This window comes from Carettochelys insculpta, chromosome 9 (assembly GCF_033958435.1).
Source record: "Carettochelys insculpta isolate YL-2023 chromosome 9, ASM3395843v1, whole genome shotgun sequence".
Lineage (NCBI taxonomy): Eukaryota > Metazoa > Chordata > Testudines > Carettochelyidae > Carettochelys > Carettochelys insculpta.
Window position 1 is genome coordinate 9,257,010 of NC_134145.1, and position 22,626 is coordinate 9,279,635.

The window sequence follows — 22,626 nt, forward strand, 5'->3', positions numbered from 1 at the left end:
GTCTCCCTATTCAGCCATTGAAGTAGTGACCCCATAGGACAATTCTGACACACTGTTTCTCATGGAAAAATAGGGTAATTCATCATAGATGAGTCTTTAAAGCCCTTCTTTTCCCTTCCCTTGATCAGAAGGGATAGGCACAATTCTGAGGACCAAGAAAAGTTATCAAAAGCGCTGCTCTCCTGTATTGTATCACTGCTCACAGGGGATAAAGAAAAAAGCCCTACTTCATTTATAAACCCTAAATTCTCAAGCAGAAAAAAGCAAGATGCACTCTTAGTTCATGGAAGCATAAGGAAAGGAAAATATGTAATGAAAGAACTACCCCTGTGAATGGAAAGGAAAGAAAGATTTCTACATGATTAGTAAACATACCTTCATGTCTTCTTGCTAGTCTTGGAATCAAATTTGTACCTAACAAAGCAATGGTAAAAAGGTAAGAAGAGGAACGGGAGTAGTCATGGCACACAGTAGAGAAAGTGATAAAAGAAGTATAATAATAGCAGATGATAGAAATCCAGCTGCAAGTACCATAAAGTGATATTTGAAAATTCTAAAAAAAAAAAAAAAAAAAAGTCCAGTAAAGAGCTCTGAAAAATCTTCAAAAGACATCTTTCCCAACAATGTCCAGAAAGCAAAAGCTCTTCAAACAGGAGAGAAGGAACAGTCAATTTCTTATCTGGATAGGAGTTAGATATCTCTGATAAAAGACATGATACATGTGGATAAGGAAAACATACAGACTTAAATCTGTCTTGTTCAAATTAGACAAATAATGTCCCAATAACTGTAAGCTGTCATTGCAGTAAGAAAATCAGACAAATTAAGATATACCTGTCAGTACATGCCATCCACTTCCTGTCCAAAGTAAGACTATACTCAAGTATCTTGTCTAGTTTAGTATTCTATTATTTTAAATATTTAATAAAAGGTTATTCAAGCATAACTACAGTTTTTCCAAGTATATTGCCTCTACAGTTACATTAAGGAACACATGTCTCAATAGCAGTACGTCAAGGAAAATAGCCTTATCCTTAACAGAATATTGGGAAAAAAATTGTGAGAAGTAAGTACATGCATGTAACTCACTCTCTTAACTGTGGTAGTGACCATTAGAAACACACAGGAAAACTGCCAAGTGAATTAGGAGCTTATGTACCATTTTTAAAACTGGTACAGGCATTTGACACTGACTATTAATGAGATTCAGGCCTCCAACTGGATATGGTCATAAAGCCTAGCACAACGCGGACTGGTCCATATGGCTATGTCTAGATGGCGCCCTAATGTTGAAATAGGCTATTTGGGTGTGTGGTGCTGTTTAGATGGCCCCACATGCCAAAACGAAAATCTATTTTGAGGCATCTCTGTACTCCTCATGCGATGAGGTTTACAGGGATGCTGGAGTAATGTGTTCATTATCAGTTTTGAGACAATGGGCACATTGCACAGATGCAGGCAGCTACTTTGGGATACCTTTGTATCCCAATATAGCAACCACCATGTAGACATGGCCTATCTGGGGGTTTCCTAAGCACTACAGCATTAAAAATAATAGTTAATATAACAATATCCCAATATTCTTCTTCTTACAGAGTTCAGATTATCTGTTACAGCCTTACTAGCTGAGTTGGCTGGAAAATAGAAAAAATAAACTGTTTTTCTATTTGTCATCTATATTTCATTTTCATACAAATTTTTCTCCATGTAGGTTGTTTTCATTAGTTTTTCTAAATATTTATGAGTCTTCATTGCATTGTTACAAAAAAAATATGACTCGTCTTTGTCGAAGTTTCTACACGTCTCCGAAAATCCTGAGTTGCTATGTTTGTAGCACATGGACATTTTCTAGTATATTTTAATGCTAGAAATCGATTGTCACAGTCAGGCAGTATAGAGAAGTTACTCACCTGTAGTAATGATGGTTCTTCAAGATGTGTCCCCGTGGGTGCTCCACAATAGGTGTCGGGCTCGCCCGGCGCTGCAGATCAGAAATCTTCCAGCAGTTTCTCCTGGATCACGCATGCGCCAGCGCGTGCCGCCCCCCCTGCACGCCCCCAGCCACGTGCATGATCCGGTCCCCACCAGTTCCTTGACCAACCGCCTCGGATGCTCCTGAAAAACACTAGACAGAGATCCGAAGCGGGGAGGATGGGTGGGTGGTGGAGCACCCACGGGGACACATCTCGAAGAACCATCATTACTACAGGTGAGTAACTTCTCTTTCTTCTTCGAGTGGTCCCCATGGGTGCTCCACAATAGGTGACTACCCAGCAGTAACCCAAGTAAGGAGGTGGGTAATCAGTTTATGTGCAGCTTGCCCCCGAGAGGACTGCTGTCGACAGACGGGTATCCTCTCAGAATATCCGAGGCAGGGCATAATGCTTGGCGAAGGTGTCATAGGATGACCAGGTCGCCGCTCTACAGATGTCTGTTAATGCGATGCCCTTGAAGAAGGCTGTTGACGCCGCCACCGCCCTGGTGGAGTGAGCCCTGGGCGGGGCCAGCAAAGGAGTCTTTCGAAGTTTGAAGCACATTTTTATACAGGACACAATGTGCTTTGAGATTCTCCAGGAAGAGAGACCTTCTCCTTTTGACCCAGGAGCAAGAGAGACTAGAAGCCTGTCCGTTTTCCAGAAGGACTTAGTTCTGTCTGTGTAGAAGGCCAACGCCCTCCTCACATCTAGGAGATGCAGGCGTGTCTCCTTGCCGGAGCTGTGAGGCTTTGGGTAAAAACGAGGGTAAAACTATTGGCTCGTTAAGATTGGACTCCAGAGAAACTTTTGGAACAAAGGCTGGGCGCAGCCTTAAGGTTACCGCCTCCTTTGAGAATACTGTGCAGTGCGGCATTGCCATCACTGCCGTGAGCTCACTCACCCTGCGGGCTGACGTAGTTGCAAGGAGGAAGGTTGTTTTTATTGTAAGGAGACGTATGGGAACTGTGGTTAATGGTTGAAAAGGTGGACCCGATAGCATGCTGAGCACCAAATCCAAATTCCACGATGGTGGAAGCGGTTTCCGAGTGGGGGGTACAGGTTTACCAACCCCTTCAAGAACCTGGTAATGATAGCATGGGCGAATACCGTGGGCCCTTCCTCTGTATGCCGAAAAGGCTGATCTAGCAGCGAGGTGGACCTTTAGCGGGGATAGAGAAAGCCCGCCTCTCTTGAGGTCCAATAAGTATTCTAGTATTACAGGTATAGGAAAGTCAAGGGGAGCTAACTGCTTGGCGGAACACCAGGCTGTGAAACGAGTCCATTTGTGCTTGTAAGTCTTCCTGGTGGAGGTCCTTCGGCTACATTCCAGGACTTGTTGTGCTCCCTCCGTACATGTGCTCATTAAGGAGCTGAGCCATGGATTAGCCATGCTCGTGGGTGTAGACCTTAAGGGTGCGGGTGCACTACGGACCCTTGAGCCCACGGGAGTAAGGCCGGCGCCACCGGTAGAGGGAGCGGTGGGCGGTCCAACATGCGCAGAAGTAAGGGAAACCATTGCTGCCAATCCCAAGCGGGACTATGAGTATCATGCGAGCTCTCTCCCTTCTGGCTTTGTGCAAGACCTTGCGGATAAGCACTGCGGGGGAAACGCGTAAAGTAGGGAGCCCTTCCATGAAAAACATGAATACATCCCCCAGGGACCCCCGCCCCACTCCTGCCCTGGAGCAGTGCTGGGGACACTTTTTTTTTTGTTGTTGTTGTACTGGGTGGCAAACAGATCGATCTGGGGGAACCCCCATGTACGAAAAATGCGCTGTAGCAGATCGGAGCGGATCTGCCATTCATGCGTGATTGTGAAGTGCCTGCTCAGCTGATCTGCATCCACGTTGTGAGCGCCCGGCAAGTACGAGGTTTTCAACGTTATGTTGTTAGCGATGCACCGATTCCACAATCGGAGTGCTTCCGCACATAGGGCACGGGATTGTGCTCGTCCTTATCGATTGATGTAGAACATAGTGGAGGTATTGTCAGTATTGAATCCCGACTACTGTGCCATGTAGGTAATCTCAAAAATGTTTGCAGGCGTTGAACACTGCTCTGAGCTCCAGTATGGATATGTGCAGTGTCTGTTCCCCAGGGGACCATAGCCCTTGCGCTACCTTGTCGCCGATGTGCGCTCCCCATCCCACGTGGGAGGCGTCAGTAGTAAGAAAAATAGAATTTGTGGTTGGTGAAAAGGCACCCCCACTAGCAGATTCTCGGGGTTTTCCCACCACGCCAGGGATCTGTGCACCTCTGTTGTGGGCAACACCACCCTGTGGACAGTGCGGGATGGCGGTTTGTAAATGCTCGCCAGCCAATGCTACGGGCTTGACATGTGCAACCTGGCATTCTGTACCACAAACGTCGCTGCCGCCATATGGCCCGGCAGCTGTAGGCACGGTAAGATCGGCACCGTGGGGCTGTATGTAATGACTTGCACCAGCGAACTGATTGCGCGGAAGTGGGCATTGGGTAGGTACACCCTTGCTGTGATAGAGTTTATGCATGCCCCTATGAACTCTATATGTTGTGTGGGTTCAGACTTTGACTTTGCAAGGTTGATGACTAGGCCCAGCGAAGAAACGTGTCCGCAGTGACGCATATCATGCGTGAGACCTCTGCCTTCGAGGTCCCTTTTAGCAGGCAGTCGCCCAGATATGGGAGAAATAAACACCCCCTGTCTGTGCAGGTGGGCTGACACCACTGCCAGGGTTTTGGTAAAGACTCTGGGGGCCGAGGAGAGGCCAAACGGAAGAACCCTGTGCTGGAAGCGCTCCTGGCTGACCGTGAAGCGGAGGAAGCGTCTGTGTGCCGGGTGGATTGTAGTATGAAAGTAAGCATCTCGTAAGTCGAGGGCTGCAAACCAGTCTCCATCGTCCAGTGCCGTGAGTATCAAGGCAACTGTGATCATCCGAAAATGCTGCTTGCGCAAGTAACGGTTGAGGCCCCGAAGATCTAAGATGGGCCTCCAGTCTCCTGTTTTCTTCTCCGATAGGAAGTAGCATGAATAAAAACCTTCCCCTGGAATTATTCCGGCACTCTTTCCACCGCCCTTGTGAACATAAAGTGAGTCACCTTCTGCTTGAGCCTCGCCTCGTGGCAGCGCCCCTGAGGTGAGGCCTGGTGGGAGGCTTCGTCGGTGGAAGCGACTGGGAGGGGATCGTGTAACCGTGGCTATGATCTCCAGCACCCCTGTGTCTGTGGTGATCTTTTGCCATTGGGAGTGGAACAGTCTGAGGCGATGATGGAACATGAGGATGAGAGTGGCATTGAGCGAGGGTATAGATAGCGCAGCCCCCGACATACCCATCAAACTTGTTGCCTTTGAGGCCTGACCCGAGGGCGTACGGCTTTGTTGAGAACGTCGCCTAGGGTTCTGTACTGTTGCCGCTATTGATAGCGCCCGTGGCCGTAGCCCCGTTGATATTGAGCACGCTGTGGTTGTAAACGTAGCATCTTTGCTGAGGATAAAATTTTTCCCTCCTGTATGGGGGAGTATAAATGCCCGAGGTTCTAAGTGTAGCTCTCGAGTCCTTACTGGAGTGAGGGACCGAGTCGGTTGAGTCTGCAAAACAGCTTTTATGTATCAAAGGGAAGGTCCACGATCTTCGCCTGTAGGTCCCTTGATATACCCGACGTCTAGGGACAGGATTCTATGCATGACCACTGCTGTAGCCGTTGAACGTGCCGCCGTGTCTGCCATGTCCAGGGCAATCTGGACTCCCATCTGCGATGCTGCATAGCCCTCTTGAACAATCGCCTTTAACACCGGCTTTTTGTCTTCCGGAACTCAATCCATAAGGGGAGTAAGCCCGGAGTAATTACCAAAATTATGGTTTGCTAGGTGTGCCCATAATTTGCCATTCTCAATAGAGAGGCCCATAGGAGAGGAATATACCTTCCTGCCAAACAGCTCTAGCTTCTTAGCATCTGCGTCCGATCCCCCGATTTGTACTGAGAAGCCTTTGACCTCTGATGGGACGACCCGACCACCAAAGAATTTGGTTGTGGGTGACTGAAGAGGAACTCCATGCCCTTAGCCGGGACGAAGTATTTGTTATCCGCTCTCTTGTTCGTAGATGGAACAGAGGCCGGAGTCTGCCATATAGTAGTGGCTGACTCCAGAATGGCCTCATCCAGTGGAATAGCAATTTTGGATGAAGCCGGGGGTCTCAAATTTTTCAGGAGTTTATGATGTTTCTCCTGCCCCTCTGCCATTTGAATGTCTTGCGTAAAAGCCACCCTTCTAAACGGCTCCTGAAAGTGTTTAAGGTCATCGGGGGGAGAGACATCCCTGGGGGCCATGGCCTCATCTGGGGAGGATGAGGAGGAACCACTAAGGTAAACCTCCCTCGAACCCTCGGGTTCCTGCGGTCGATGATACACTTGCTCGCTGGAGGATTGTGAAGGAAAGTCTTGGGGTTCTAAAATTAACTCCCCTTGAGACAACTGTGTTTCCGTCCCCGATCGGGAGTGCCCGCAGGGGTATTGAGAGGCTGGGGGCGGGGGGACCTGCCCCTGGGTGTAGGCCTGTGGTTTGTCTGCATCCAGCATGATAAGGACGACCATGGCAGCATGGACAAAGGTCCAGGGATGGAGACCTGGACCACTCACGGGGTGTGTACCCCCGATGTCTGGGAGAGCGAGACCTCCGCGATGACACAGATAGAGGTGAAACTGGCTTGTGATAGTACGCCAGGGGATCCAATCCCAGAAATGGTGAGGATGGCCCAAGCCATGGTGACATTGGTTGGAGGAACGGAGAAGGAGGCTTTTTTTTTTTTTCCCGGATGGACCGGTGGAGAGACAGGCCTTCGGTGTGGCGTGTGAATCTCAGGGGGAGCGCTTGGTGCTAACAGCAGCACAGCCCTGTCCAGAGATGGACTGCTGTGCCGGGTTTTTGATGTTGCCTTGCCCCTCTGCTGCGGGACCGGCACCGCCCCCATCCGTGCCGGAGATCTCGGCACCGTCAGGTGCGGTGCCGCGTGGGTATCCCCCTCCGGTGCCTGCAGGCTCCGTGCCTGGCAGCCCTGCACCGCTGGTGCCGCGGGGGGTCTGTGCCGCCGGTTCTAGCACCTGCCTGGCTCACGCTCTAGGCGCTGCGCATGCCGTCTGTTGTTTTACTGGAGGCTCAGCCTCTGCCACGTGCGCTGCCACTTGCCCGAGTATGCGGCTGGTGGCTGTGTGCTCCGCTCGTCCTGCTCGCTGCAAACGCACGGCAAGGATCGAGCCAGGGAGAGTTTCCTCCATTTCTGCACTGAGGGGGGTCAGAGAGCATTTTACGCCTCATCACTCTGTCCTTCCTGGCCCTGGCTGTGAGAACGCGTCTGGGTAAGCTGTAATTCCCCCAGGCATCGGATGCCTTCGCTATGCCCCACGGAGGCCGGCATAGCTTCACGGCATGACTCACGCTTTTTAAAACCTGAAGAGGCCATTGCGGTGAGTCCTTTATTGTTAATATGGTACTTAGCACTTAATCCGTGCCTTTCCACCCCAAATAGTGGTCACCGGCCTGCGGCAGCGGGTGACCTAAATGGCCTTCACGTCCGCTCTTCTCTTCTCCGCTCCTCTCTTTTTCCTTTTTTTTTTTTTTTTTTTGCTGATATTCTCTTTGTCTTTGCCTTCTCTCTCTCTCTTTTTTTTTTTTAAATAACCAAAAACAACAAATTGCACGTGGAACAAAACCACTAAGTAATCTGACTCTGGCCTTAGCCTGAGTGGATTCCGTCTGCAGCCGATGGCGGTTGAGAAGGAACTGGCGGGGACCGGATTGTGCACGCGGCCGGGGGCACGCAGGGGGGCGGCGCGTGCCGGCGCATGTGTGATCCAGGAGAAACTGCTGGAAGATTTCCAATCTGCGGTGTCGGGTGAGCCCGACACCTATTGTGGAGCACCCACGGGGACCACTCGAAGAAGAACAATATTTAAGTCTGTTGGTTTTTTAACTATTTTCTAGAGGTAAAAGTTATTCCTTGCATCATAACTGCTTAGCCTTCCTGGCAAATCAAATCCGTAATGTATTTTCCATCTACAGGTCACAATGACCTTCCCCTAAGGAACTGGACAGGAAGTAACTATATCTGCTTTGATGTATGAAGTTTTTTGTGTTAACTGAAGCCATTATCCTGGAATGTTTTATGGGGACAGACATAAGATGGTCATTACATTAAGATACAAAAAAATGGCTTAAATTAGGATGAAATGCCACTGGGTATCATAAAATACTCCACACTTATTTTGATATAATAAAATAATAATGTTTAGAATTTATAAAATGCTTTTTATCATCAAAGTGGAATACAAATACTAACTAAGTAGTCATCACCAAGCTCCTGTGAGACACCCAATAACTTGTGCATCCAGCCCATCAGATCTTTTATCTTGCCCTTGAGCCTTCAACGAACAAGGTTAGCAACTTGCCCTGTTCTGGTGATCCAGCTGGGAAGTGGGATCGGGGGCTTTTCTTGCCCTGCGCCATGTGATTCTCAGAAGCAGAAGCAGCTAGAAGTCTCAGCATACCACCCCCCACCCAAGCAACAACTCTGCAGCACCCATTGGCTGTGAACCACAACCAATGGGGGCTGCAAGGGAGTGGCCTGTGGAGGAGGCAGTATGTAGAGTTGTGTGACCCTGCTTCTGCTTGAGAACTGAAGTAGGGACAGGCCATTGCTTCCAGAAGCCACTTGAAATAAGCACTGCCAGGACTGTTTTAGAAAGAAGGGTACTTTCAAAAGCTGAGCTTCCTTTCGAAGAAACCCCATCTACACGGCTGTTTTGCATTTTGAAAGCACCACTTTCGACACGGCTCATATCAGTGCCTCACTAGCATTTTCAATCCACTGCACTTGCATGCCCCTTTCCAAAGGGAGGGGCAGTGTAGACATAGCCCTAGAGCACATTCCTGCACTCTGAATGCCTCATTTCTGGCCTCACTCCAGAGTCTGCACCTGCTCTAGCCAGTCTCCTCATCCTCTCTTGCACTCCATCCTCTATTTTTTGAGCATTCACAGATTTTCATACAATTTCCATACTGAGATGTGGCCATCAGGCCACAGACTTTGCCCACATCTGGGTTAAGGCATCTATTACCTATGTCCTGTTCAGGAAGATAGAAATTGTTGACTGACCCGCTTGGTGGATTATAGATGACAAGAGTTGTAGCTAGAGTTGCGTAAATTCAGTTCAATGATTGAACTGAAAAAGCAAATAATGAATAATAAATTAATTGCAGGACAACCTGAAACAAAAAAATAAATTTTCAGCATAATGTTCATGTTAAATATATTTGACTGAAGTCAAAGGAGGATGTCTATACCCTGCAAGACCAAGCCTATAACTTGTCATTTGTAATACCAGTGGGTTTTAGAACTTATAGTCTTGGCAGGGCACATACCAGTGCAATCACCAGAGAAGGTTATCTCAAACTGCAGAAGTGTCATCAACCACAAATAGATTCTAAAACAGGTGTTCTCAACCAGAGGTTCAGCGGCTTCTGAGGGGCTATGGGCAAGTTTCAGAGGTTCATCTAAGTGTGGCCTGGATTACACTTGGTAGGGCCCAGGTCAGAATGCCAAAGCACTCCAGGGAAAATGGAAGCCTGTGGCCCACAAGCCCCATCACCTTCATCTGAAGCTGATCCCTGAGCAACTCAGCTTCGCAATACCCCCAGTGGTGTGGAGCCTCAGAAAACTGCCCCACTTGCTACCTTTTAACATCACCTCTGGCTTTCAGATGCAGAAAAATAATTGTTGTGGCATAGCTGGGCTGTGAGGTTTCTATGGCATGTTGTCAGGAGGGGGAAACTCAGAAAGAAAAAGATTGAGAACCCCTGGTTATAGAGATGTGTCAGTGTCCTGAGAATGACTTTTGAATCACCTGAAATGTTCAGGTTTTCATTCTGTCAGTCATAATGATTTGCAGTTTTTATATTTACAACAGGTTTACTCATGCCGTACTGAGTAAAATGTGCTCTATTTACCTAGAACAAGCAATACAAGAGAACTCGAATTTCAGTGTAATGAGCCGCATATGTGGTCTAGAGAAGAGGGGAACAAGTACAATGCTGTCAAAGCTGTTATTTTGTTCCATGTTCTGACTTCTCAGTGAGTTTATGTGTAACCTGCAATTAAACCTCTGTGACTGGCCTGTGTGTCAGCTAACTTGGGCTCATAGGATTGAGGCTTCAAAACTGCAATGTACAATAGTCCCTCGAGTTACACAGGGGTTGTGTCCCCACGCACCCTTGCATAACTAGAATTTCGCAAAAATCGGGACAGGTTTTTTCCCTGGTGGAACACACATTCTGCAGCTGAGGAAGCAGCAGGAGCACTTGGAGCTCCTTCTGAAAGGTAAGTCCTGGGGCTGGGATGGAGGCAGTTTGTGGAGGGTTAAGCCTGGTAGTGGGTTGGGGCTGTGGGAGGTTGACAGGGGGGTTAAGCCTGTGATGGGTCAGGGCTGCAGGGGGGTGGGAGGGTAGAGTTGAGCCAGAGCCATGCGTGGGGGGAGGGGGTAAACTGGAGTCATGCGCAGGGGAAGGGGTGAGACAGAGCCACGGGGGGGGTTGAACCAGGACCGTGCGTCACATGGGGGGGGTTGAACTGGGGCTGAGGGGAGCAGGATTTTGAGTTGCACTTAACTCGTGTTAATGCAAGTTAAGTGCAACTCAAAATCATGCATTTTGAGGGATTACTATACATACTAGGACTCAAACTACAGTCTGGGTCCCTCTCACCACATGTAATCCTGGAGTCAAGGCTCCAGCCTGAGCCCAAATATACCCAACATAATTTCAAAAACTGAAGCCAGAGCCCTGCAGTTACTGCAAAAAATCCTCTGCTCTGAAAAATATGTTGGATAAGAAGTAACCAGCAGTGACACCAACACATTTTTTTTTTAAGTCTTGGCTCGTGAATGACTACCTTGTTAAATAGTAGGGCTCCAAACTATCTGTCTCTCTTGTAACATTTTTACTCTGATTTTTACAGTTTCTTCTGTCTCTTCCTCCCCCAGTTATTTTGCGTGTCTTTATCTATCTCCATTTCACATTACCTCCTTAATTTTGCTTACTTCCTGTCTTTCTCCTCACACCTCTTGCTTCTTCCTACTTGTCCCAGTGTTCTCAGAATGGACCTACCAGTGAGCTAGATCTCTCTAATCCCAGCAGCCCCCTTTCCTCGTGTGATATCTTTCTTTCAGTCTGAGAGAATGATTCTTCTCTCATGATGGCTGAAACCCAGCATGTTAACAGGTGTGTTTCTAAGCTATTACAGGAAGACAATTATAGTTTACTGATAAGTCTTATGAACTCTGCTGTCTTAATCTGACCTATGCACAGTTCTAAAGCATTCAATTTTCACAGTATAGCTACTAGCACTGACATGAACATAAGCAAATGACTGGCAATGGAACTTAACTATGACTAAGTGCCTCATCCAGCATTTTCTCTCTCCAACACTTGTCAGGTCATAGGCTCTCTGACTTGAGCAGTACAGATCCACTTTAAATTATTTGCAAGACTAGCACAGAACAGCTGCACTATTCTTATTTTAACTTACAAACATTTATTATTTATTAGCTGTAACAGGGTTATGTATGGCAGACAGAGTTTTTATTTTTTTAATTCTTATAGCCCCAGTTCATTGAAGCTTGTGCTACCTAGTTGAATTTCTTGTTAGGACACGTGGATAGAGAAAGAAAATAATTGCAGTAGAAAACCTGTTTGGAGATGGGGAATAATGATTTTAATGAGAAAAATCAATTTTACATAAAATATTATCTTCAAAAGTAGCAGTCCATATGGAGTATTTTTGATTCAGTGCCTACATGCTGTATGTAGTAAATCTTTTAATAAAATACTTCCTTTTTTCAGTTGTAAACATTTTACAATTTTGGAAGCAGTATGAGAGATTAGACATGAAACTAGTGATAACTTTCACTGTGCTGGCACACCAGGCATGCATTTAATATAACACCTTTAATAATATACATGTGCTCACAATACTCTACTTTATAATAATATGAAAATGTATCTTTCTGGTAAATTGAAAGGAGCTATGTAGAAAAAGGGATATATTTTAATGCTGAAAACTTGACACTGCATCACGGCATTTTTCTTCAAAAATGTTCATGCCTTTCTTTGACATTCTTTGGCTTACACAACAGGGTGCCAAACATTCATGACAGCTTACAATAGAAAAACAATATTGCTTTTAGTTAACAATGTTAGCTATGAATATATATTGACAGCATTTTCACTGCAGATTTCCTGCCAACATGATTCAAAGCAAATAGCATTCAGTATGTTGGTATACTCAAGGGAATTAAAGAGTTTCAAAAAAAATTTATGGTATTAAGTGCTGAATGTTAGAGCTAATGAAAATGCAAATTCAGAAGCATCTCTAACACATACATCATGTAAAGAAATACAGGTTGGCAAAATGATAACATTAAGACTGTTTGACAGAAAAAAAATCTCTCTGCCCCTTTTACTTTTATGACGCAAGTTTTACCAGGAAAATTAAATAGTTTTTTTTAAAAAAACTCTTCTTATCATCTTTCTGTTAAGCATTTCTGTCAATATCACAGATGCGGTAAACCCCACCCTAGGTCCACTCACCCCTGAACACTGCAGGAGAATATTCATTCACAGGTATGCATTTCCAGTGATATTTTTAAATTCCATTATTTATTAATCACAATCACAAGTGTCACTGTTCTTTAAGAGAAACAGAAATTGAGTATTGTTTCCAAATCTGTATCTTAATAATTTACTGCAGAACAGCAATTTGATAAATACATAAAATCTATATAAGCTTTACTACAGTAAAAGAACACTGTAGTTGAAATGGCATCTCACAACAAAACATACTTATAGGCTGCTTCTACACTCTCACTCTCCCATTGGAGGCGCCATGGTAATGAGGCATTTTGAAGCAGGCTAATGAGGCATGAATGTGCAAATTCAGTGCCTCATTAGCATAATGGCAGCCACACAAATTTTGAAGTGCAGACTTCAAATTGCAGATTGATAGTGAAGATGAGGGCAGCTTCAAAATAAGCACCCTACTTCGACATTCCCTTACTCCGATCTCCTTCTGTGGTTGTAAGAAAATGTCGAAGTGGGGTACTTACTTCAAAGCTGCCCCCATCTTCACTGTCAGTCTGCAATTTGAAGTCTGCATTTTGAAATCTGCGCAGCTGCCATTATGCTAATGAGGTGCTGAATATGCACATTAGTGTTTCATTAGTCTGCTTTGAATTGCTTCATCATCATGGTACCTCTAACGGGAGAGTGAGAGTGCAGAGGCAGCCTTACTAATCTGAATGTATATTGACAAAAATAATGTGGAATTAATAGAATTTCAGTTTTTGACAGAAATTAAATAAAATAAATCAACAATAATCACTCTGCTCACAGAGACAAAACTGTTCAGACTCTATATCTGTTACAGATTCCTACATAATCTTGATATTTATTACCACTAAACTGTACCAGATGGTTTCAAATTTGCAAAAACAAAAACAAAAAATAAAAACAAAACAAAAAACCCACTATCTGGTCACTCTAAAATGTGCTTATATAATATGGACTAGTCTAAGCAAGAGCCACTTAATGAGATTGACTTGACAATTATTTCACCTTATATTGCTCTAGTTGTTCTGAGATGACCATTCCATTAAAAATGGCCAGCAAAAAGGAAAAATGAACACTCTGGGTCCACTTTGTTTTTTTTGTTTTTTGATCTATGATTTGAGTTTCACCTTAATATGCAGAAGTCTTATTTTGTAATGTATTTATAATATTTTTGCAAGATGGTTTTAGAATCAAATTTTCAACTCATGAAGAGTACCACACGTCTAAAGAGACTCTATTTCAAAATTATATAAATATATCCCCACAAAGGATTATGGTAAGACAAAATGAAATTTAGAAGCACAAATCTTTGGCGTCTACTAAGCCCACTAATTTACAAGCACGCACTCCCAATACTTCATAAACAATATGGACATGTGAATTATAAGCATCAATTGTGTTATTTTTCAGTTGCCTGCAAGAAAAGCTTATGTGGATGGAGATGGAGTAAGTATAGTTCAATAGCTAACATTCACTCTGTCTTTCCCAGGAATATGCCTTTCCACTGATTACCAAGGACAGATTTTTTTTTTCATTGTGCAACTGGAAAGAATTTTCCTATTTAACCTATGCTACATTTATTGAAAGGAATTAGCAGAATTCAATGTCCCTCTCTTTTGAATAATTTAACTAAAAATTAACATTTAGAATTTTCATGTATATTTATGCATGAGAAATTTCTGGAAAAAATAAATTATATTCCCATATGCATAAAATTCCTCCTGATAGGCTAATATTTATGATAGCTAAACTTAAATACCTAAAATAAAAAAGTTATTCTTGCCCTTAAATGAGAGATAAAGAGAGCCAGGATTAATCTATAAGAATAATCTATCAGTAGGTAGCTACAGCTCACGTATTGTCATTCCATTTGAAAGATGGCCAGAAAAAAGACTGATGGGAAAAAACAGTCCCAGTAGGGTAACTCAGTTATCAGTTTATAGAAGACAAATGTTTTTAGAGATATTATTGACATTGTTTTTTCACAGATAAAAAGCTTCAGAAAGATTACCCTTTCAATGGCAACATAAACCATGTTAAACACTAGATAGAGCAGAAACAAATGCATGTATGTTAAATCTATAAACACTATATAAGTTTCACTCTTACATACATCCTTTAGCAAAAAGAGTAATAAAATCATAATTTCCACTTTAAAAGATTTTAGTTGTAAGTCCCTTTGTGACATAACCCTTGTTTAGACTAGCTTGTTGTTTACTAAAAGATGTCCAAACAAGATGATTTGATATTTGAATGTTCATCTCAGAACAACCAGAGCAATGTAAGGTGAAATAATTGTCAAGTCAATCTCTAGCTTTCTCTTTATTGCAGAAATAAATTGAACTCTGCTCTAGCTTTTTGACATGTAATTCTGATACTAATGGGTTCAAATTCATTTTTCTTTGCTCTACCTGCTAACAGGAAGCTTTTTGTGTGTCAGAAATCTAACAGTTGCTGGATATTGCTTCCCTTAAATAAAAAGTCACTGCCTGCAATAATACCAACACTGTCATCAGTTTACAATAATGAGCTACAGTTCATTGTGGTAGCTCTAGTATGAAAATTAGAAGCATTTATGTAGCTCTTCAATCTGAACAAAGATTATAAAAAACATCACCAGCCTTGATGTGACAGGAGACATTTTCTGTTTAAGGATTCCAGGCCAGATATTCAGCTGGTGTAAACTGGTGTCTCTCTATTGCAGTGAATAAAGCTATCTCAATTAATACTGGTTGAAGATCGCCAGATATGTATTTAAACTCAGCTCTTTCACTATGAGGTTCTGTCAACACATGAATCTAGTATTATAGTCCTTAATTCCACCACCACCCCGGGGTGGGGGAGTAAGGTAGGAAGGGGAAAAGGGACAGAAAGGAATCAGTCAGGAATGATATGGAGCTTACCAGGTAAAATCATGAGTTTACCACCCTGAAAAAAATTAATTGGCTCCAAGTTAAGCCATTTTCCATTTTAAAAACTGTTTTGCTAATACATACCACATTAGACTTAGTTTTAGTTACATACTCAGATTGTGGTTACATAATTGGGTAACTTCATACATGAATTTAGGGCTGTAGAAATAAAAAGTAAAATTGCATGGGTGCAATACTAATATACGTGATTATACTGAAAATCAGAGAGCCTACATACATTTTGGTTTGATATTTTCTCAAGCAAATTAAATATGTTGTAGCTAGTATTGCAGTTTTCATTACAATAAACCTTGATTTTAGGGACCCTGGTTTAGCGGACTTGAGGAACAACAGACATCCCCTGCATTGTTCCTGAAGTCCACTGTGGTCTCTAAAATCCTAAATTCCCCCCCCCGCCCCCCAAAAAAAACAAATTAACAGACATACCACAGCTGCGGTCTGGAGGAGCCGCTGCCTCCTCCACCATAGCCGTCACGTGTTCCTCCCACCAGGGATGAGAGGCATACGAGAGCGCTATCTGCCCATGTACATGCCCCACCCCTGGTGGGAGGAGTGCATGGCAGCTCCAGCAGAGGAGGTGGTAGCTCCTCCAGCCGCATGTGGTGGAGCAGCTCCAGCTGCACAGCAAAGCCCTGCAGCCGCACACGGTGGGATGCCTCCAGTCACATGTGGCAGGGTGCCAGCTATGGGTCCAGCAGCTCCAGCCATGTGACGGGCTCCTGAAGCTCCTCCAGCAGCGTTGGGTTCTGGTTCCAGTGGAAGCAGCTCTGGTGAGTCCCCAGCTGTTTGGGGAGTGGGGTTGGGAATGAGGTTGGGGGAACCTGGCAGGAGTGGGTAGGCAGTAAACCCTCCCTGCCATTAGTCCCTTAAATCGAGGGTTTACTGTATTACACAAATAAATCAAAGTATTTTTATAGAAATGACAATAATGCAGAGTTGTAGACCTGAAGCATTAAGCAATCAGAAGCATGCAATGTGGCAGACTATCAGGTCAGGTCTATGTGGCCATGCAGCAGTTCTTAGCAGAAAAATAACTTGGATGCAGTAGATAGAACAAGCCTATTACTCAGTTTTGAAGAGATGTGTCCAAAGTGTGAAAAGATTTGTTCTCTGCTTGCTGAACTAGTGGTACATCAATGCAATTATTTTTCTCATTTTAACCCAGGTTTAAGCTAGTATTTAAGAGCATTCTAAACTATTTCCCCCTGCCCCAGGAAATTGCGATCTGGATTTAGTGCCTTTATTTTATATCTGGTTTTTTGGCTGTAGTTTCAGTGGGGAAAGGATAGGTAGATCTGATAAGTTCTGACTATAGGAAACGTAACAATGTAATTATATATTTAAGGGTCTTGGGGTCTAGTTTCAGTTAATGTTAAAAAATGAGAACTTCACTGATGAACCATGGGTGATGTTTTAGTTTACTTTTCCTTCCTTTAAAGCATTTGCAAATACATAATTTAAAGTTTGATTTCTCTAACGTTTTAAAAATCTAAGCATTTTCATTTATAATTAATATAACGAGGGGTAAACATTACTGTGTGTTAATGATGGGTGTGATTTCAAAACCACTCAGCAGGAGTCCATCTTTGCCCCCACTGAAGTCAACTGGAGGGTTACAACTCAGATCCACAGTAACAGAGTTGAGCCATTGTGGAGTGTTTTTTTTCTGTTTTGTTTTGTTTTAATGTCACACACCAATTAGGTAAAAGCAAACAATAAAAATAACACTTTACATTTCTAATAGTAACTTCCATCTGAGAATCTCAACAGTGCATAGAGTTGCCACTGAAATTGAAAGGGTCCCAGAAATTACAGGATATAAGGTTAGTTCTATGGTTGGCAAGCAGCATTACTTGTATGATATTAATGACTTTCAAAATATATTTTCATGACTCTTAGGATGCACGGAATCATTTATTACTTAGTGTTTTTATTCGATTTTCACCTTCCAGGCATCCATGAGACTTAACTGGACAAGATACTCTATGAATATGTAAGTCAGTTCTTGCCCTTGAGAGTTTTGCACGAGTAAGAGAAAAAAGATGTGTATTATTATAGCACCAAAAAGCCATGGAACAGAACAAAAATACAGACCCTGCCCCCAAATAATTTACAACCTATGTACAAGTGGCAACAGATGGATACAGATAGATGCAGGAATATAAGAAAATAATGATTCATTAATCTCAGCACACTCATAGCCTGACCATTATCAAGGGTTTTTGTAGATATCACAAAAAAGAAAAGTTCTAAGAGGACCTCTGAATGTTAAGTTTACAAAGGAAACAAAGGGTGGGAACAAAACTAAGAACTTGTCTACAAATTCCTAGCAAGTGCATCAAAGGGTGTGATTTGTCAAGAACTCTAATACTAGCACTGCTTGTGTGGGAATTCTACACCACTATGTGCATGCAGAAATCATGTCTGCTGCAGATTTCTCTGCTTCCCTGAAGAAAAAAATATTTTCTGACAGGGAAGCCATAAGAGAGGCCATGCACCCCTCCCCGATAAAGCAGAACTGTAGTTTTTGTCATCTCTGTCAGCTTGTATAGAATTAAATCAATGCAACAGGCAGGGCTGAGGTTGCCCATGCCATTGGTGGGTGAGACCCACTCAGACTCCATGCATCCATACCCAAACCCTCCTTATGGAGCCTAATATCCAGCAAACAGGATTTTCTTTTCATTTCATTTTATAACTTAACTTACAGTTGTCTATTTTCACTTATAACCACTTAAATCCTACTGTTTATGCTTAATAAAAACTCTTTTGTTAAGATCAAGCCAAGTATAAGCAATTATTACCAGGGGCATATCCCCCATTCATTGATAAAGGGGGCTCTCTTTGTGCAAATTTTGCACAAAAAGAGACAGATTTATTTGAAGTTTTGATCCCTTTGGTGGGTTGGTTTCTTGGGTGGTGTGCCCTAGCGCTGCATCCTCCCAAAGGTGAAGTAAATCAGTGCCTGCATTGCTCTGCTAGGAGGTGGCAATCCAAATTTTGTCCCTTGGTTGGGGCAGACCAGAGGATCTGGCCCAGGAGGATAATGGGGGAAGAAGCCCCAGAGAGCAAAAAGGTGGGTGTCAGCAGCATGATCAGCACACTGAGAAATATTCCCAAGAGGTCTTCTGTGACAGCATCCCATCAAAATCACACTGTACTAAAACATATGCATATTGTGTCTCGATGTGCCACTGCACCATCGCGATTTTCTAACATGTCATGACACATGAGTTTATTCCAAAGAAGCAATGGCAACTCCATATAAAGTCTTACCTCAGTTACAACAGTGTAAATATGAAGAAACTCTATTGTAAATATTGAATAAATCCATGAAGCCACTGAAGTAACAGAGCAGAATTTAGCCCATATGTATAACAGAAATATAGGGATGGAAGGAATCTAAAAAGATCCTCTAACCCAGTGGTTCTGAACATGGGGTCCATGAGGGAATTGCAGGGGGTGCATAAAAAAGATAAATAAAAATTACCATAGAAAATAAGTTTTAAATAAATTGCAATGTTATAATCAATTATTTTAAAATGAAATCTCTTCTATAATATTATAAATTGATGTCTGAAAATCTATGTTGGGGTTTCCTTTTTCATTTAACGAAGTGTACATAGCAGCTAGAATTGGCTTTGATGGAGGTTCACAAACAGTTTTGGGGGGTGACTGAGGATCTGCCCTAGTGAAGAGGTTGGGAACCACTACTCTAATCCATCCACATGCAATGAGGCAGGATTAAGTTTATCTAAACCAGCCCTGACAGATATTTGTCTACCCTATTTTTACAAATTTCCAGTGATAGGGACTTCAAAACTGCCTTTTGTAACCTGTTCTGCTGCTTAACTATGCTCATACTTAGGAAGCTTTTCCTAATGGTTAGCCTAAATCTCCTTTGCTGCAAAGAAAGCCGATTACTTATTGTCATGGCCTCTCTACAATTGATCACTGTCATCTTATATCAGTTTTTTGCATATTTGAAGATTATGTCCAACCTCAGTCTCTCTTCTTTTCACTAAACATGCTAATTCTTTCAATCTCTCTTTATAGGTCATGTTTTCTAAACTACTCATCATTTGTCTGCTGCTTTTCACAATTTATCCACATCTTCCTCCAAGTGTTGTTTCCAAAGCTGGACATAGTAAATCTGAGGCCTAATTAACATGCTTAACGTCTGTTCAATTCAATCCAAATGTGAGATAAAATATTTGAAGCATAAGAGACTGGCAACAGACGGGGGATTAGCCAGCAGAGGCATGCCCACATGGCCTCTGCAGTGCCGGCACAACTTTCTGCTTATGCTGAACTCTCACGGGGCTATGGTAATGAGCTTCAGGAGTATGAGAATATCACTCCATTTGCAATCCTGAGAAGCTCATTTTGCATAGCTCTGCTGGCAGCAGTGCTGGGGGGGAGCACCATGTAGACTCAGCCAGTGCGTGTTACAATACTGCATCAATAATGCCAATAAAACTTAAATCTAATCCAGGACAACTAAAATAGGAATACAGATATTTTTACTGTACATTTATCTTTTCTTTTTTAAAGTAATTGATAGCAGCCCCAGTAATTGCTCTGCAGAATGCAATGCATAACATTTACTACTTCAAGATAAACTTTTTAGTTATATCTCTAATAGGGAACTAGACTGAAATCACTAATATATACAGTTAGTGACAACTAGTATCCACAATAACTGATGGGACTGAGACCACCTTCTTCCTTAAGTTCTTCCCACACTTTCCCAGCAGAGACACCCTCAACTCACTGCATCCCACTTTCTCCTCGCTGCAGGAGAATCCTATACTGCCCCAGAGCAAAAGAATACCCATTAATTTTTGTTTTGCTTTCTCTAGTCAGCACACAAGCACACCTACACAGTACACCTCTCTTTTACCTGCCACCCTTCAAAATGCAGAGCCACAACCCCAACCACTCCATCCCTTTCTACCTTTCAGTCTTCACATATCACCTTCGGGCACTTCTTCCTTCTCACAAATGCCTCATTCCCTTACCTATTTTTCTATGCCTATATCTACACTAGCCAAAAACTTCGAAATGGCCATTTGCATGGCCATTTCGAAGTTTACCAATGAAGCGTTGAAATACATATTCAGCGCCTCATTAGCATGCGGGCGTCCGCGGCACTTCGAAATTGATGCGGCTCGCCGCCGTGCGACTCACCCAGACGGGGCTCCTTTTTGAAAGGACCCCGTCTGTTTCGAAGTCCCCTTATTCCTATGAGCAGATAGGAATAAGGAGACTTTGAAGTAGCTGGGGTCCTTTCAAAAAGGAGCCCCGTCTGGGCGAGCCGCATCAATTTCAAAGTGCCGCGGCTGCCCGCATGCTAATGAGGTGCTGAATATGTATTTCAACGCTTCATTGGTAAACTTCGAACTGGCCATGCAAATGGCCATTTCGAAGTTTTTGGCTAGTGTAGACATGGCCTATGAGTACTGAAGTGGGTGAGGCAATATCTTTTATTAGACCAACTTCTGTTGCTGAACAAGACAATTTTTCAAGCACCACTGACCACATCTTGCATGGCAGATAGAGGGCTCAGTGTGCATGATGCTAGCCTTTTGAGTTTACTGAAAAACGTAGAAGAGGAGAAATCCCTACCATAAATAAGTGCATCCAGGACATGCTACTGGAGACTCCCATGAGACCTGCAGACTTATTCAGATTCTAATGTCAAATTATGACCACACAGCATAAGAGATCTCGGCCCCAGCACACAGGTTCTCTCTGCTTCAGTTACAATGCATTCAGGCATTCAGACTGTAGAGGGAGGGAACAGCAGCCAGAAAAAAGCAATACAAGTATAATCAACAAATCAGTATTTTTCTATTGTAGAACACATAAGGCCCTACTGACTGGAGGCGACCTTACAAATCAGAATAAACTTACAGACACACGTTGGTATTCATTGTACAGTGAAGGACTGGGGCATAAATGCAATGGTGTAAGTGGTACAGATCCATCAAGGCCCATGAAGTTATGGAGGGACAACTAGTACATGCCACTGTATCTTAGGCACTATGGCTGTGACACCAAGGTCTATTTATAGGCAAACTGGGTTCTGCAGAACAGGAACAGGTCACTTATTGTGGGAGTGCTCCTGCCCCTGCAGGGTATCCATGAAGCAGGAGGTGGTCCCCAACAAGGCTATCGGAGGAATGTTCCTGCCTTCTTATGGGCTCCAAGGAGCAGAAAGCAACCCACAGTCAGGATTCCAAATAAGCATTCCCACTCTTCTCCACACATTCCCTGCCCCTTGCATGTATAACCGTGCAGTTATTGCTCAAGACCTGAGAGGCTCATGGTTGCTCCTGGCAGCACTGCCAGGGTGTCACTACTCAGGGCATCAGCCACAAGAGGAGCAATCCATCCAGCTTTTTGTGGGTTCCCAGCCTGCACCTGCCATTCTATGCGTAACCCACACAGGGGACAGACCTGGCAGAGGAAGAGTTCCTGAGGGCCACAAGGATTGAAGGCACAGCATACAGAAGTATGAGAAAAGGATGCAGAGTATGTGGGAGCCAAGCAGGAGATGGACAGTGTGTGAAGCCAGGAGTGCCAGCTTGGATGGGATGGAAGGGCAAACTGGTGAAGGAAGCTGGGGTTGTGAAGTGTGGGAGGGTAGGTGTGGGAGGGTGCAGGTCCTGTTGTGGATAAGCTGAGTGGTTCCACTGGAAGGGGAGTGAGGATCAGGGCCTATTCCCTAGTGCAGTCCAAGTCCAGAGCAACAATTATGATTTTTCTGATATCTCCTACAGAAAATAGGAGATTTTTTGGTATTGTTGTCACTTGTGTTCAGACAGCAGGGTGTTAGAGAGCACCCCTTTCCTAAGTCCCAACCTTTACCACCTCTATATTACAGAAACTCCCTTCCCCATTGCTACTACCTCCTTGTATCCTGGGTTCTAGTGAGAGAACCACTTCTGCCTGGGTTGATGAGACAATTATATTCCATGTGTTAGCAGCCCATATAACACCCTATATTACGGCATCACTTGGAGTCCAGGAAGGCTGAATAATGGGGAGTCCCAACCCCATAACACGGGAACTGCCC

General features: G+C 43.7%; 1 protein-coding gene across 1 annotated transcript in view; it reads right to left on the reverse strand.

Moving 5' to 3' along the window:
• The window catches only part of AGBL4 (AGBL carboxypeptidase 4), a 1,459,638-nt gene that overhangs the window by 1,344,650 nt on the left and 92,362 nt on the right, over positions 1-22,626 (reverse strand). The window lies entirely within an intron of this gene.